Genomic DNA, 13,526 nt, shown 5'->3' with positions numbered 1-13,526 from the left:
CAAATTACGTTTACAAGAATAAGAGTGAGGTCGTGCGAGACTCCAGTAGTTCCATCCGCAAAACGTAAGCATCTAGTGTATACCCTTTTACTGAATTCCGTGCCTCGCGAGGCACTTGTACGCAAGCAAAAAAAAAACTAGCATTTCTAACGGCTGTCGGGGAAGGGGAAGCAGAAGCAAAACTAGAAATATAGAAATTAACAAACAAACGAACAAGAATCTAAACCTCTAAAGTATTTTCGCGCCTACCAGCTGTAGATAGAGGAAGACGCCAAGTATCATCGCTAGCAGGTAGCGTAGGAATTCGCATCCAGCGGCGTAACAGCATTAGGTCGACCCGGGATTAACCGATTGATGAAAACTTATTTATTGAGAGTGATTTACGTAACTTATAGGTTTACGAACTAAAGCGTAGTTCTACCCCTTCTTTCATAAACCCTCAACTACGAACGTTGCGGATAATGCCACGCCGCAACGGGGTTAAACGGGGGATGCGCGGTGCATTTGTAAAACTGGTGTGTGTGTGTACCCAGGTAAGCATTTAGCATTATACAACTAGAACTATGCACACTGAAAATACACAGTTCATACGATCGAAACTCTGTATACGCGGGCAAAATTGCAACAACAAAAAACATTGAATCAACGCAAAGCAGTCGAACTCACACATTGGTATACTGAGAGGAAAGAGGAATCTATCTCTATATATATATACATATAGAACTATGTACATTGTATATTGAAGAAACAGTTTGAATTATATTACTATAAAAATTATTATTATTATTATTCTAATTATAAAAACAAAAAAACCTACGACCGCGAATAACCGCAAAATCAAAGCCTGCAAATCTCAGCTGCGGCACGACTTCGCTCGACCAGCAGTGGCAGCTCTCACGGCCATTAATTGTGTACATCTACGGAACGGATGATGGTGCGGGGCGGGTAAAAGTAATTAAACTAAAAGCAACTATTTAAATGTTTGGAATCTTTAAACGAAACAAATTAAAAACGCATACACGACTTTCGGCTAAAAAAAAATTAACAGTGCTATGGAAGCGGAGTTGAGAACAACAGCAAACAAACAAACAAAAAACACGTATACGTAATTTGCCGCCAGAAAAGCGCTAGGGTAAAACAAAAAAAAAAACAACGCAAGAACGCGCCATATTAACAACAAAATCAAGTTAAATTTGCAATCTGAGACTGGTGCTTCGTCTGGACAGTGGGAATCGATGACAGAGTCTCGATCCTTTCGCTGAGTTACAGGACGAAAAGTGCATTGTGTGTTTTTTTTTTTGTGTTGTGAGCCAACAATCGAACCAAATAATGCAATTCTTGTAAAAAAAAAAAGTCACCCCAAATGACCATATGGGCAGTGGATAAAATTCCTTAATTTTGAGGTTCGGTCTGCAGCATGATAAAATAATAAAAAAACACTTTTGCACACAGTCTCAAAGGCATAAAAGGGGTGCGCTAGAAAGCAATTTGCTGCCCAGTGAAAATGATACGAAAGCAAAACTAAACCCTAAGCAAACCAACTCCACGTGGCAATCCCTTTAGATCTTTCTGCGCTGCGTACCGAAGACTTCCAAAAACTCCCAGTAGAAGAAGCATCAAGGGGCGTAAAGTGTGAGTGGTAGTTGAACGAACAAAACAACATAGTAAAAAATCTTGCTACTTCAATCAATGCTTTCCCAGTTGTGTTCAATCGGCCAGCAAAACAAAAAGAAGAGGAGAAAACGAAAGTGTAAAATATGTTGTTTTCGAAGTCTGCGTAAGGCGAGACGATATGAAGCCCATCCGAGTCCAAATTAAAAACAAGCAAACAAACAAACAAACAAAAAAACTATAAACTAGTCTACTTTGGAATATTAAAGAATGCGGTAGAGATAATAAACACTCACCAACAAAACAACACAGTCACACACACACACAGGCGCGCGCCCGCTCTAGAAATTAGGAAAACTCAATTTAACATACCAGAAGAAAAGCGAAAAACAAACACGAGAATCAAATTCGAATGATACGAAAGTGAACAACTGAACTGAGCATGTTGCAATTCATGTTGTAAGCCCGATCTATACCATCGCCAAGTATCGCCAAAATAAGAGAAAAGTTGTTAAAAAACAAAACGAGACACAAAACGATCGTAAGTCACGAGGCGAATATGGGGAAAAAATATGTAAAATTGGCGCAATGTGGATTAAACTCCTCATAGTGAGAGCATGCGAGGTGGAAGCAAATGAAACAGTAAAATAAAAATATGAATAATGGAAATGAGAAAACGCATCAAATCAATTATTATTTAAATGCAATTTTTTAACAAAACGTTTTTAAATCGGCCACTCCGTTGTACCACCGTGGTTTGGTAGCTGTGAATGGGTCGGTAGCTAAAGGAAAGAAAGCGGCTTCTAGAACAATGCGGAGCCAGCGTAATTCAATTTCAGAAAACATACTTAAACTACAGCGAAACCGCACACAGTCCACTGCAGCCAAATACAACAGCAAATGCGTGGGCTAAACCGCTCAACCGAACGTCGATGATGCTGAAGGGTGATGTAGCAGAATCAGTGACAGAAAAGTAATAAAATATAAAAAGAAAACCGACAAAATACAACAAACCTATGTATATGTTAAAATTTAAACTCGTTGCGTTACTGCCTTCATTTGCTGACTCGGTGCTTCCGTGCGGATCCGAAATGGTTTTTATTGATTTGTTTTGATTCGGTTCGAGTCCGCTTGCGTATTGGTTGGATAGCTTTAACCCTCCGGAGACGGCGACCCATTTCTAGAGGTATCTCAAGAGAGTGAGATTATGCATCCAAGGTTGCAGCGCACGGTGGTAGATTGCAGGATATTGCTCAGGAGACGTGCAAAAAGAAAAACAACGCTTGCAAGGACCTGTGTTTCACAATTCCCGGAGCATACGCGGAGCACGAATAATAACCTGCCTGCGGAATCGATACTCTCTTCTCGCTCTCCCGAAGCACCGGACGAACCATGTGGTCGCTGTGTGCGCACCCAGCCATCTCTTTCGCACAGGCTGCGCGGTGAGCGATGGACGATGTCCAGCAGCGAATGGTGGAGTGAAGGAAATCGCATCTTCGTCATGTCGCCATCATTTTACGTTCGCGAATGTCGATCTTACTCGCCTACCCTTTCGGTGATTGGACTCGGACAGGCTGCCCGCTCGACGGAGCGAGACAAACTGTTTGTTGACGAAAGGGTTCGCCTGGGTCGGCCTGTACGGAAAGAGCGAAACCCATCAACCGCTCGAGGTTTTGACGAGCGTGACGGGCAATAAAGCGATGCACCACAAAACAGATGTCCGATAAATGGCAAATCTTGTACCTTGCATTTTTTTTTTGGAGAAGGGGTTACACCTAGCAGGTTGGAATACAGCAGGTTGGAATCGACGGACAAAAAACAGCGAAATAACGATAAATCTATCTTTCTCACCGAACGCAACGACATTTGGTCTCTTTCGCTCACGGCGAAAGCAGGCTGGCTCTCTCTGTTTCATTGGGGGCGAGTTTTGAGAGAGTTGCACACCTCGCCGTGCAACGGATGATTGATGGCTCGCTCGGTGGTGGTGAACTTTTCCGAGCATTTTTCTCGATCACCCTGTTTCGCTTCAAAGTCACCACACCACACGGGGTGTCGGTGCAGGTTGGTGTTGTATTTCGTGATGGGACGAGTCTTGGAAGATTGGAATGCTTGCGCAAAAAATAACCTTTGAATTTGTTGAGGTGGCTGGGTATGATTCGTGAAGGTTTTTTTTCAAGGATATCACATTTTCAGATAAATGTCCATGCTGTCCAAATATTATGCTTAACATAATGAATTACAAAACTTTTGTAGTTGAATACTCTTTACATTATTTTAACCTTTCTATCGAGATATTATCAAATATCACGTTAAAATAGGTGTTGGTTGCAGTAAAATTCAAAACGAGATATCGTTATACTTGGTGCAATACAATCATTTTTTTAAAGACGTTGTATGACTATGAATAAATTTTATTCAAAATTATTTTTATAAATAGCTGAATAAAGTAAACATTTTTTTTATCGAAAAATTCGGCATGTCAAATATAGAAAGCCCCTCCGTTTTTCACGCAATTTCTATAAAATTTCATTTTTCGGTGGTCTGTTGTTGAATGTGTTATGTTTTTAGCTTGAAACATTGACAAATGAAAATTATCATGAATAGTTCAATCTTGTTCTTCATATTATTTGCCCATACAGCCTTGAAAGGGTTCGTTCTGCCATGTTTATCTTCCTACGATTGGTCCATATAGATCCATAGCTGGATAGTCGACCCTGTGTACGAGAAAGTTGGATGGGATTTGATCCTCCATTCTGCCGTGTGAAGGACCACTGGACCGACCTCGATCAACTTTAAGTAGTTCCTCAGATCAATTATTAATATAGTAGTTCCTTGCCTTATTTTTATTTTACTTCTCCGTATTGCCTTACTTCATAAAACATTTACAAATTAGACGAGCCAAAAAACGACTTTAAAGGCAAACATGTGTGTTTTCTGTGAAGGTACTATCATTGTTTATGAAAAAAATTGCCAAACATCAAGATATAAAATAGAAAATAAAAAACAGAACTTTCAACAAATTTAAATTATTTCTTCCTGTTAAATGATGTATAACATGTAAAAATTGCGTACAAAAATTATGTTATGTGTAGCCATCATAAAACTCTTAAAGTGTTTGAACTAGCCTTTCTATTGTGTATCAGCCATACCTTGAAGGTAGGCTTTGTACACCTTTTTCTCAAAAAAGGGTTTAAACGAGCAAAAACTCATTTTCTTCATACAGATGACCTCATTTCCACATTCAGTGATCATTTTCATCCTTCACTTGACAACTCCGTGAAAGATGTTTACAAACGCCAGTTTAACTATTTTTCAAAAGCTGCAAGATTGCAGCATTCAATAAAATTGCATCCAAACCCATTAAAAAGCCGCCACTTGCAGTAGAAAGTGCACCAAAGACGAAAGACGAATCAACACTTGTCATAAAAATGGCCTAGAGAAATGCACTTGAAGCAACCGATCCGTCCAACGATCACCAGGATCGGATCGGGGTCATCGTAGATTCGTTCACGAGGGGGGAAAACGAAAAGGAAATGCCTGGTGGCATTTCGGTCGTTTTGGCCCGTAACGACCGGGAACATGGGTGGCGCAGAACGTTGTAAATCTTTCATGCCCGATGCAATTTGCAGTGCAATAATAAAGGCATAAATCTTTTTTTAAATTATTTTTATAGCATCAATAGCGTGAGCTGTGAGAAGCAAACCGGAGGCAAACAGAAAACGGAATCACACCGCAACTGGGCGAAAGCGATTGGTGGGAGTTTTCGATCCATAGTTTTTACTACTAGTGCCGGCATCCCAGAAATGCATCACCGTTTTCTTTGCCAGCAGGAATCGGTGCACTAGTGCGGATCAAAGGTACGGTCGTGAAGTACAATTGCAATTCGAATACGTTTAGATAGCGCCAGAGCCCAAACCGGAACCTCAAGTGACCGTACGTGATTAATGCGATCAAGGAAAGATCGACCGGTGAGCGAAAACTGTAGAAGCAATAAAAAAAGCTTCCCTTTTGGAAAAGAATGAGCATTTCAAAAGTATTCTTTTGTGAACGCCGTTTACATTATGTTCGTCTTTTTAATCCTTTCCCGAAGACATTAGTTTGATTTGGCGAACGTTCTTACCAATTGTAACATTAATCGTTTTTCTCTGCCATTCAACGGAACTCATAAATTCAACAATTCTCTAAGCCTTCAGAAACAGAGAATTACAACTGTTTTTATGGCACAATTTTCTCCACCAATTTTATGACCTATTTTTACGATCACCGCAAGAGAATTGTAATTGCTTTACTTGTTGAACGTGAATGTGGAAAAATTCAACGGTGGTTGTAAAAGGGAAAGTTTAGCTGCAGAGCTGCTGCATAAAGCGTATCCTGTTCCTAAGGCAGGGCTTTAATCGCAGCCAACGTGGGCCTGAAGGCAGAGGCTCTTGGAGTTTTTCCTTTAAAGTCCAGGTTGCTCTTCCAACTCTTAATACCAATAAGAGTTTAACGAACAAAAGACAGGAAGTTAAAATATTAAACCATATATCTCAGTCCTTTCAGCGCTCGAGTAAGTGCGTGCAATATCAACGGCTACTATGGCAATATCATCTGAGGACAACACAATGAAAGGTATTTGATTTCCCTGCCATCTCAAGTCGTTTCCATTTTAACTAGCTTTGTTTGCCATTTCATTTAATAAGCCTGCCTTTAAAATATTATTGCCTTATCAACTGAAAACCCCTGTAAGCAATCTTCGGATGCCCTGAGCAAGTTGTGATGAGAAACTTCCTAACAAGCTAATATCACATTATCTATGTCTTGATCAACGCGGCCTCGACTGCTCAATCTTTGCACTCGATCTGTCATAACCTGGAGATGAGTGTCCTATGTCGGATCCTATCCTTAACTTAACTGAACGAATGAATGATCGCTGAGACCCCGTGGCTTCTCCACCAACAATTAACCAAGCGCTCGTTGTAGAACTCAATAAAGCTTCCTGTTTCTTATTTAGAATACTTCAAAATTGAAGTACCGACAAATTGATCCGATCCTGCTCCCAAACAACCACTGAACCGACGCGTGCATTCCACGCAATCGTGATATATTTCCCACATCCCGTGCCGAAAGGAACGGTGCGCCGATCGCTCACAACCCTTGCGGGTAGTATCATTATCACCTCGATTGAAAGTCGGCTGTGGGAAGTGTTTGCAACCGTTTTGTGTGATTAGTAAATATTATGATTAAAGCGCTCGCTGCCGACAGCCGCTTAAACCGCCGCCTAGCTGATAAACGAATGTTTGATCTTTCGGTGCGAGCAAGAAGCTCACACTTTGGCCCAAATTAAAAATCCCATACCGCCCCAGCGGAAGCGCACAATTAAGTTCACCCACGCGCGGTACATTTTAATCGCGGTTGCTGGGCTGCACAAGATTTGAGCACAAGATTAAACACCTTGCTAAGCAAAGTCATTAGTGAACCGGGCTTCTTTTTAGTGCTTTAAGACGTCCTGACACATTTTCCTTCCACACACAAAACCGTGCTGACGATCAACAAATATGCACTACTTTGCGGGTAGATTACTTAGAACGCGGCCTTTCCGTTGGCACATCGTTGCGGCCAACCGTATGCTCAAGATAAAGGTGCATCACCGCCCGGAATGGCGGTCGATGAAAACGGTGGCCATGTTTCATAATTTTATATGCTGCCCGAGTTCCGATACACGGGCTTTGATGTTCGCAAACAGCCGTGTTACTGTTTAAAGATCGTAAACGAGCAGATAAGTGAGTGGAAATTTGCTACAGTAGTTCGCTACTACAGCAAAGAGCAGGTGATGAGCATGAGTAAACATGGTTGTTCCAAATTTAAGTCCTTGTTTCTGCAAAATCGTAATCAATTCTTGCCTACCATTTCAATTGTTTATCACCGGCCTTAAGGAAGCGTTCCAAGCTGTGGCGCACAACCTCTTAATCATCATTCAAATATTTATCACTCCACTGTTTTCGTTCTAATTTACACATTGTGCAAACACTTCCAGTCCAACCGCTCTACCAGTCGAACCGTATAATCCACCCGTACTTGCCTTTGATCAACAATCAAGTTGGTGTGCTAATTAAGCGAAATAACGCGTTACATGCGACCGATCCACTCTATCGGTCTACCACCGAGCCATTTGTCCGCCAGGACGCTCTCGTAAGTAATTGAATGATTTAATTTGTTTCAATGTTTACTGGCAACTTTGCCCTAATCAGCACGTTTGATGATATAGAACATTTTGGAAAAATAAACAACACCTTCATCTGTAGAGGGCGATCTTGCAGCACGATCTCGTTCGTTCGATCAGCACCGATTCAGATAGAAGAAAGAATGTTAGTGTTGCTCACTGTTTACATAACCACTTGTCGGGTGATAGTTATCCCACAACTTTTGAAATATGTTTGGCCACATACGCTATGCTCTCGCTCTCTCACTCTCTAGCCCTAATCGTCTGTGAGTGAGTGGGTTTCGAGAAAGAAGCTCTGTACAACAAAAGAAAGCCGTAGATCGGTGCATCAAGTGGGTTTTTGGAATCGATGAACAAAACGGTGCATCCCTGTGCGAGCGCAGCACAAGCAAGGGCCATATCCGCGTATAATTTATAATGTAAATAAATAATAAAAACACGTGTATTTGATGATTCTCAGACTATGCCAGGCTGCCTGGCCTGGGAATGGTTGCGTCCGCAGCTACTGGCGCCACTGTAGTTGCACTCCCTCAGTTGAGTTGCATGCTGGTGGTGTTGCGCCGGGCAGACTCAGCTTCCGGTGCAGCTCTGAGCACCGATCGATCGATCTATTTCATTCAGCATCATAATTTCCCTTTTAATTTACGACCCACCAGCGGAGTACGATTGGAATGAAGCCCTTCGCCTTCCATTCACGGGATAGCGCCGGAGGATCTGGGCACCGACCGGAAGTTGCGGTATGGCTGCCACTGATTAAGTGCTATCGATATGCAATAAATGCAAACCGGTGCCGGTTGCTCTTGTCTGTGATCATACGACGATCGGTGTACCCTCCAGCACTCCAGGTTCCTACGCACCTTGCGACAGCGGCTTGTAATGGGTGGCGCTTCATGAAGCTGTGGAATTTATGAGTTTATGTTTCACCGATGCTGAGACTGCTGCTGGGAGTGTCTTTGAAATGACGCATGCGGTAGAAATTCCAATGATGGTGTAATAGGATTAGGAGATTGGGTACAGTTTTGGAACACATTCCCCTCAATGGTTAATACTTTTAACATTCAATAAAGTGCATAATTGATTGTTCCTACATCCAACAGACAGAATCGAAAATGATCTGAGCGTAGGCCAGGTACAGTAATCAAATGTTAACATAGTTTTATTTTTGATATACAAAACTATCATTAGTGTTTAAGCCAATGTGTATTTTATTTTCACATTAATCACATTTTTCTTAATATTTAAAGCGCTTGTCTAGTGGCCGAGAGCGGAGATTGTTCTAGGCGTACTAGAGTCCCTTTGCTTCATGATATCGACAGTGGCGGATCAACCTAGGAGCGGAAGGAGTGACCCCTCGGAGCCTCGTTGGTTAGGAGAGCCTCGTTGACGAAAGACATCCTATCAGTCTTGCTTTCAAACGAGTCACAATTAGAGGGGTCTCAATTACCATTCCGCTCGTGGTCTCTAAAAACCTTGATCCGACACTGGAAATCAAGCACTCGAGTCTAGCAGGTGCATCAAAGCCTTCATTTCATCGCAATAAGATCTTCCATGCCTCCTCTATCTATGTGAAAGACCGAAACGCTTAACAGTTCAGTTCAGTTTCGTTCCATTCTTGTGACATATCCTGCTATTCACAAGCTGACGAGTCGAAGCTATGCATCAAATAATATTGAGGTTAATTTACAGCTCATACAGTTCGTCATTGAAACTTCAGTACCATTAAATACATAGATTATAAATACTTCCAATCACTTCCCTTTTATATGTAGCCAGGGGAATTCCATAAGCTTTGGACAGAGATCTCGATTTCAGCGCCTTGCGTACATATTGGACTAATTTATTTTTTGTAAAATATCTTGTATTGGGTATGACCGATTGACTGCCAGCATTCTTACATTACAACAAGTAACAGACTAGACTCTTATATTTTAATTCTTCAACTCAAAAATGCAACCACCTTCTCACTCCTTTAGTATGGCGTTGCTTGAAAGGAGTGCCGCAAAACAACGATTTATTTACTATTACTTGATAGAAACAGAATTAAATCATGAACGATGGTTTTCGTTTTTGCTCTCAGAGTCTCTCAAATGGATGTCTACCACCATGTCAAACTAGAGATAGATGATTGATGGTGACCGAAGGTCAGCAGAGATTTCCACTCACCTGTACCTAGCCTGTAATTTTAAAGATAATTATTTTAGCATGCCTATAGAGTTTGGGGCGAAACGGTGACAGCAGGCTAAGTCTTCATACGGCAGGACCTGGGTTCAAATCCCATCCAGACCGCCTCTCTCCATACGAAGTGCTGACTACTTTGCCTACGCGTAAAATCAAGTCACAGAAAGCCAGAAATGGCAGGCTGAGACCTCTTCTTGTAGTACCAACTAATAAGAAGAGAAGTAAGTTGGCCAGGATGCTAATCGGTTCATTTCTTCAGAAAATTTTATTTGCTGCGGTGCTCCTCCATGATTTTCGCATGAACAATATCATTTTCAAATAACATTTTATCATTTTTCCGCATGGACAATATCATTTTTAAGTAACAGTTTACAATTTTCATTATCTTAGCTTTTTTCCCTTTGTGCGATACGTATGCATCCATTCATCATAAGTCAATTTGAAACATCAATGTAAAGTGTCACAAACAACAAGATCATTCAAATAAATAGTAACGAAGCCTCTAATACAATAAACCATCCGTGCACCAGATGCTTTTTACTATTGCCTGTTCACTGCAGTGCATGTTCGTTTCGGAGGCCCTTCATCATACATCACGCTCAAATGCTAATCCCAGCACTTGTTTGGAAGCTGATTTTCGGCACCTTTCGTCCTGGTACCATGTTCCGGCAAACCGTTTTCCTCAGTTCTCACCCTCACTGATCTCACCACCTAGCCTAGTGTCCTAGTGCACATCGATCGCGCCAAATTCACACATGACCGGGGGCCGCACATGAAAAGTTTCCACGACCGCGCGTTGGCTGATATTATTTAGTGTTTTTGTTTTGCAGTCATTAAAAGAATCTGCTACACGCATTTATGGAGAAATGATTTGTCGTCAGTTTAGTAATTTAATGGTTCGGCTCATCTCGTTCGGGGCCGGAAAAAGGGCTCGCACAGTGTTCGCTGGCACCGGGGCACATACTCGTGCGCTAGGATCCCTTCGCCAGCATCCCTTCAACCACGTAGTGCGTTTAAAGGACGCGCAGGAGATTCGCGAACCTCCGACCGGATAGGACCCCGATTGGTCGTGGTGGTGGTGCACCAAATGTGCGGTTATTTGTGTGTGTCTGTGTGACTCACTCATGGATGCTGACGATAAAGACGACACGGGCGGATTGGAACAGCACAGGAGAAACGGCACCCGGATAACGACCGGGTTGGTTTTTCGAATGCGCAGTACGGTTTGTACCAGCGTGTGACTATTGAAAACGGCTAACACACAAAATGCTTCTTTAATTGCCTTTTAGTGAATATTTATGATTTTCATTAAAAACGTGTATATGCGCCAGACTTAAATCACTGGACGGAGGATGTTTTAGACAATAGTATTAGCACTCGGCAACCCGGCACCACGGTAGATTGTCGTGCGATGCGATGTTCATCTACATCGTCTCCCGGATGGTTGGGATGCCCACGCGCGAGCCTCACGCCATGGAATATGGGGATATGTTTTTCATCGGTGGCGGAAGGGGATGTGCGAAAAAGGGTTGCTCACACACATACACGGTACTAGGAATGCAGCAATGAAAAAAAACGGCAGGAAGGTATATGAAGTTATTTAGGAAAGGCCATTAGTCTCGTTGCTGCCTCCGGCATCTGCGTTGAACGAGCGTCTAATTCTACGGCAGCACGTATCCTACGATTAAGCATACTTCGCGCGTATAATTAGGGAATGGTGATGTAGTTCAATAGATTTTCTGTTGTTTTTTTTCTCGGCAAACATAAAGCACCTGTTAATGTGAACATATAAGTAAGAAACAAAAACCCAAATCCATTATAAGGAAAATCGACTGACACAGAATTATCGGAAAAGACAAACTCTATTCTGCCATCACCAACTGGCACTCGTCATCATGGTCCAATCATTCCAATTTTAACTACGCTTTCAAATGTGCAATAAAACAAACCCCTTTCTGCAGTCCAGCAAAATGCATCGCACCTTTCTCCCTCACACACACAAATATATACAAGGGGTGATCGTACCGGATCTGTGGTAAAAACGGCAACAGCTGAACAACGCGCATTTTCCTCGCACCGCATGATTTATGGGAAGATATTAATGCCAAAACAACACACATTTGATAGATGACTGTCAATAAAATGCATACAATTCATCATTAGAGTGCGCTGCTCGGAAGGAACGCAGCAAGCCACACCACTGCAGCAGCAGCAGCAGCAGCCATAATGACGCAGCCATGGGCGACCCGAGAAAAGTCGTGGCTAATAAGAAGGAAGAGGAAAATTTATTTACGTAGCACGTATAATAAATGCCTAAATGCAAACGGTTGGCGTTCTAGCTTGCGGTGCAAATCTGACGTGTCGGCAGTGCCACAGCGGCCAGGCAGCTCGAGGTACGAATTATCGAACCTAGCGCGGGGAAGACCATTGCACATTGCGCTGGTAAGACTGCCATTTATTGCGATTATTATTTATTGCACCGAACCGACGACGATACCATGCCACGCAGGAGGCAGTTGTTAACGGACGCATTGTGTCCGTCCGAGGAGCGTGTAGGGTTTCGGGTTGGACGGTCGGGGCTGGTGCGCCAGCTGGTCTAGCTTGCGGTCCAGGCGTGCGATGAAGAGATCTAGTACGCATCGAATGCCGTGCTCGTTGCTCGGAAACAAGCAACCGGCCCGAAAACATGTGGATCGATCGACACAAACCGACCCGACCGTTTGACGAGAACGTGATTGATAAATGACAAGATTTGGTGCTCAGTTAATGCTTGTATGAAGCAATCAAACTTTATTTCCCTGTCCGTTTCGCATTTGTCGAAACTCGGGTTTTGTGTGTCCCCTGCTCACTCGGGGATAGGTAATATTTTATGTCATTGATGGTGCAATTTTTCATTACCACCCCAGACATGGAACGTGTATTGGGTCGGCTCCGATCGATTTGCCGACCTCGGAACCGAGGTCCCGGAGTGATTGGAGGTAATTTTTCTACCCGTCCGACACGGGGCACAATTTTTGGCATTCATGTAACGCGGCCACGTTGTTACATGGTGACGGCGTAAATCAAAACTGTCAACTTGATCGAATGTATCCTTTACGCCTAGATATTTGCCGTGCGAGGAATGAAATTGCAATCCCGGGACCTTTCGGGGGACTCGGTTGTCACCGGTCGTGTCGGGCGCGTGTTCTGCTCGCCTGTACTCCGTGACGGACGGAGCAAAGGACGGCAAAGTCAGCTCGTCTTCCGGTTTGCAAGGATAAGGCGACCGCTACTTGGCGCGATGGAGTTGGTGTGTTGCGTCTTGCCCCGTTAGTCGATACGCCAATATCCTGTCGTGCCTAGGCATCATCAATTTCTGCGCGGTAGCAGCGAACCCCGTTCGGAAGTCTACATTTTCCAGTGACTTAACCAGGTCGACAGGTGGGGTGATGGGTGATGGGGAGGGCTAACGGAGAGCCAAGGGAAAAGTGCAGATCGTCTAGCGTGAGCGTGAGTGATTCACGGTCAATGTGCAATTTATGCTGAATGCGGGATG

Source organism: Anopheles stephensi, chromosome 3, assembly GCF_013141755.1.
Source record: "Anopheles stephensi strain Indian chromosome 3, UCI_ANSTEP_V1.0, whole genome shotgun sequence".
Classification (NCBI taxonomy): domain Eukaryota; kingdom Metazoa; phylum Arthropoda; class Insecta; order Diptera; family Culicidae; genus Anopheles; species Anopheles stephensi.
Note: the sequence above shows the minus strand (reverse complement) of the source record.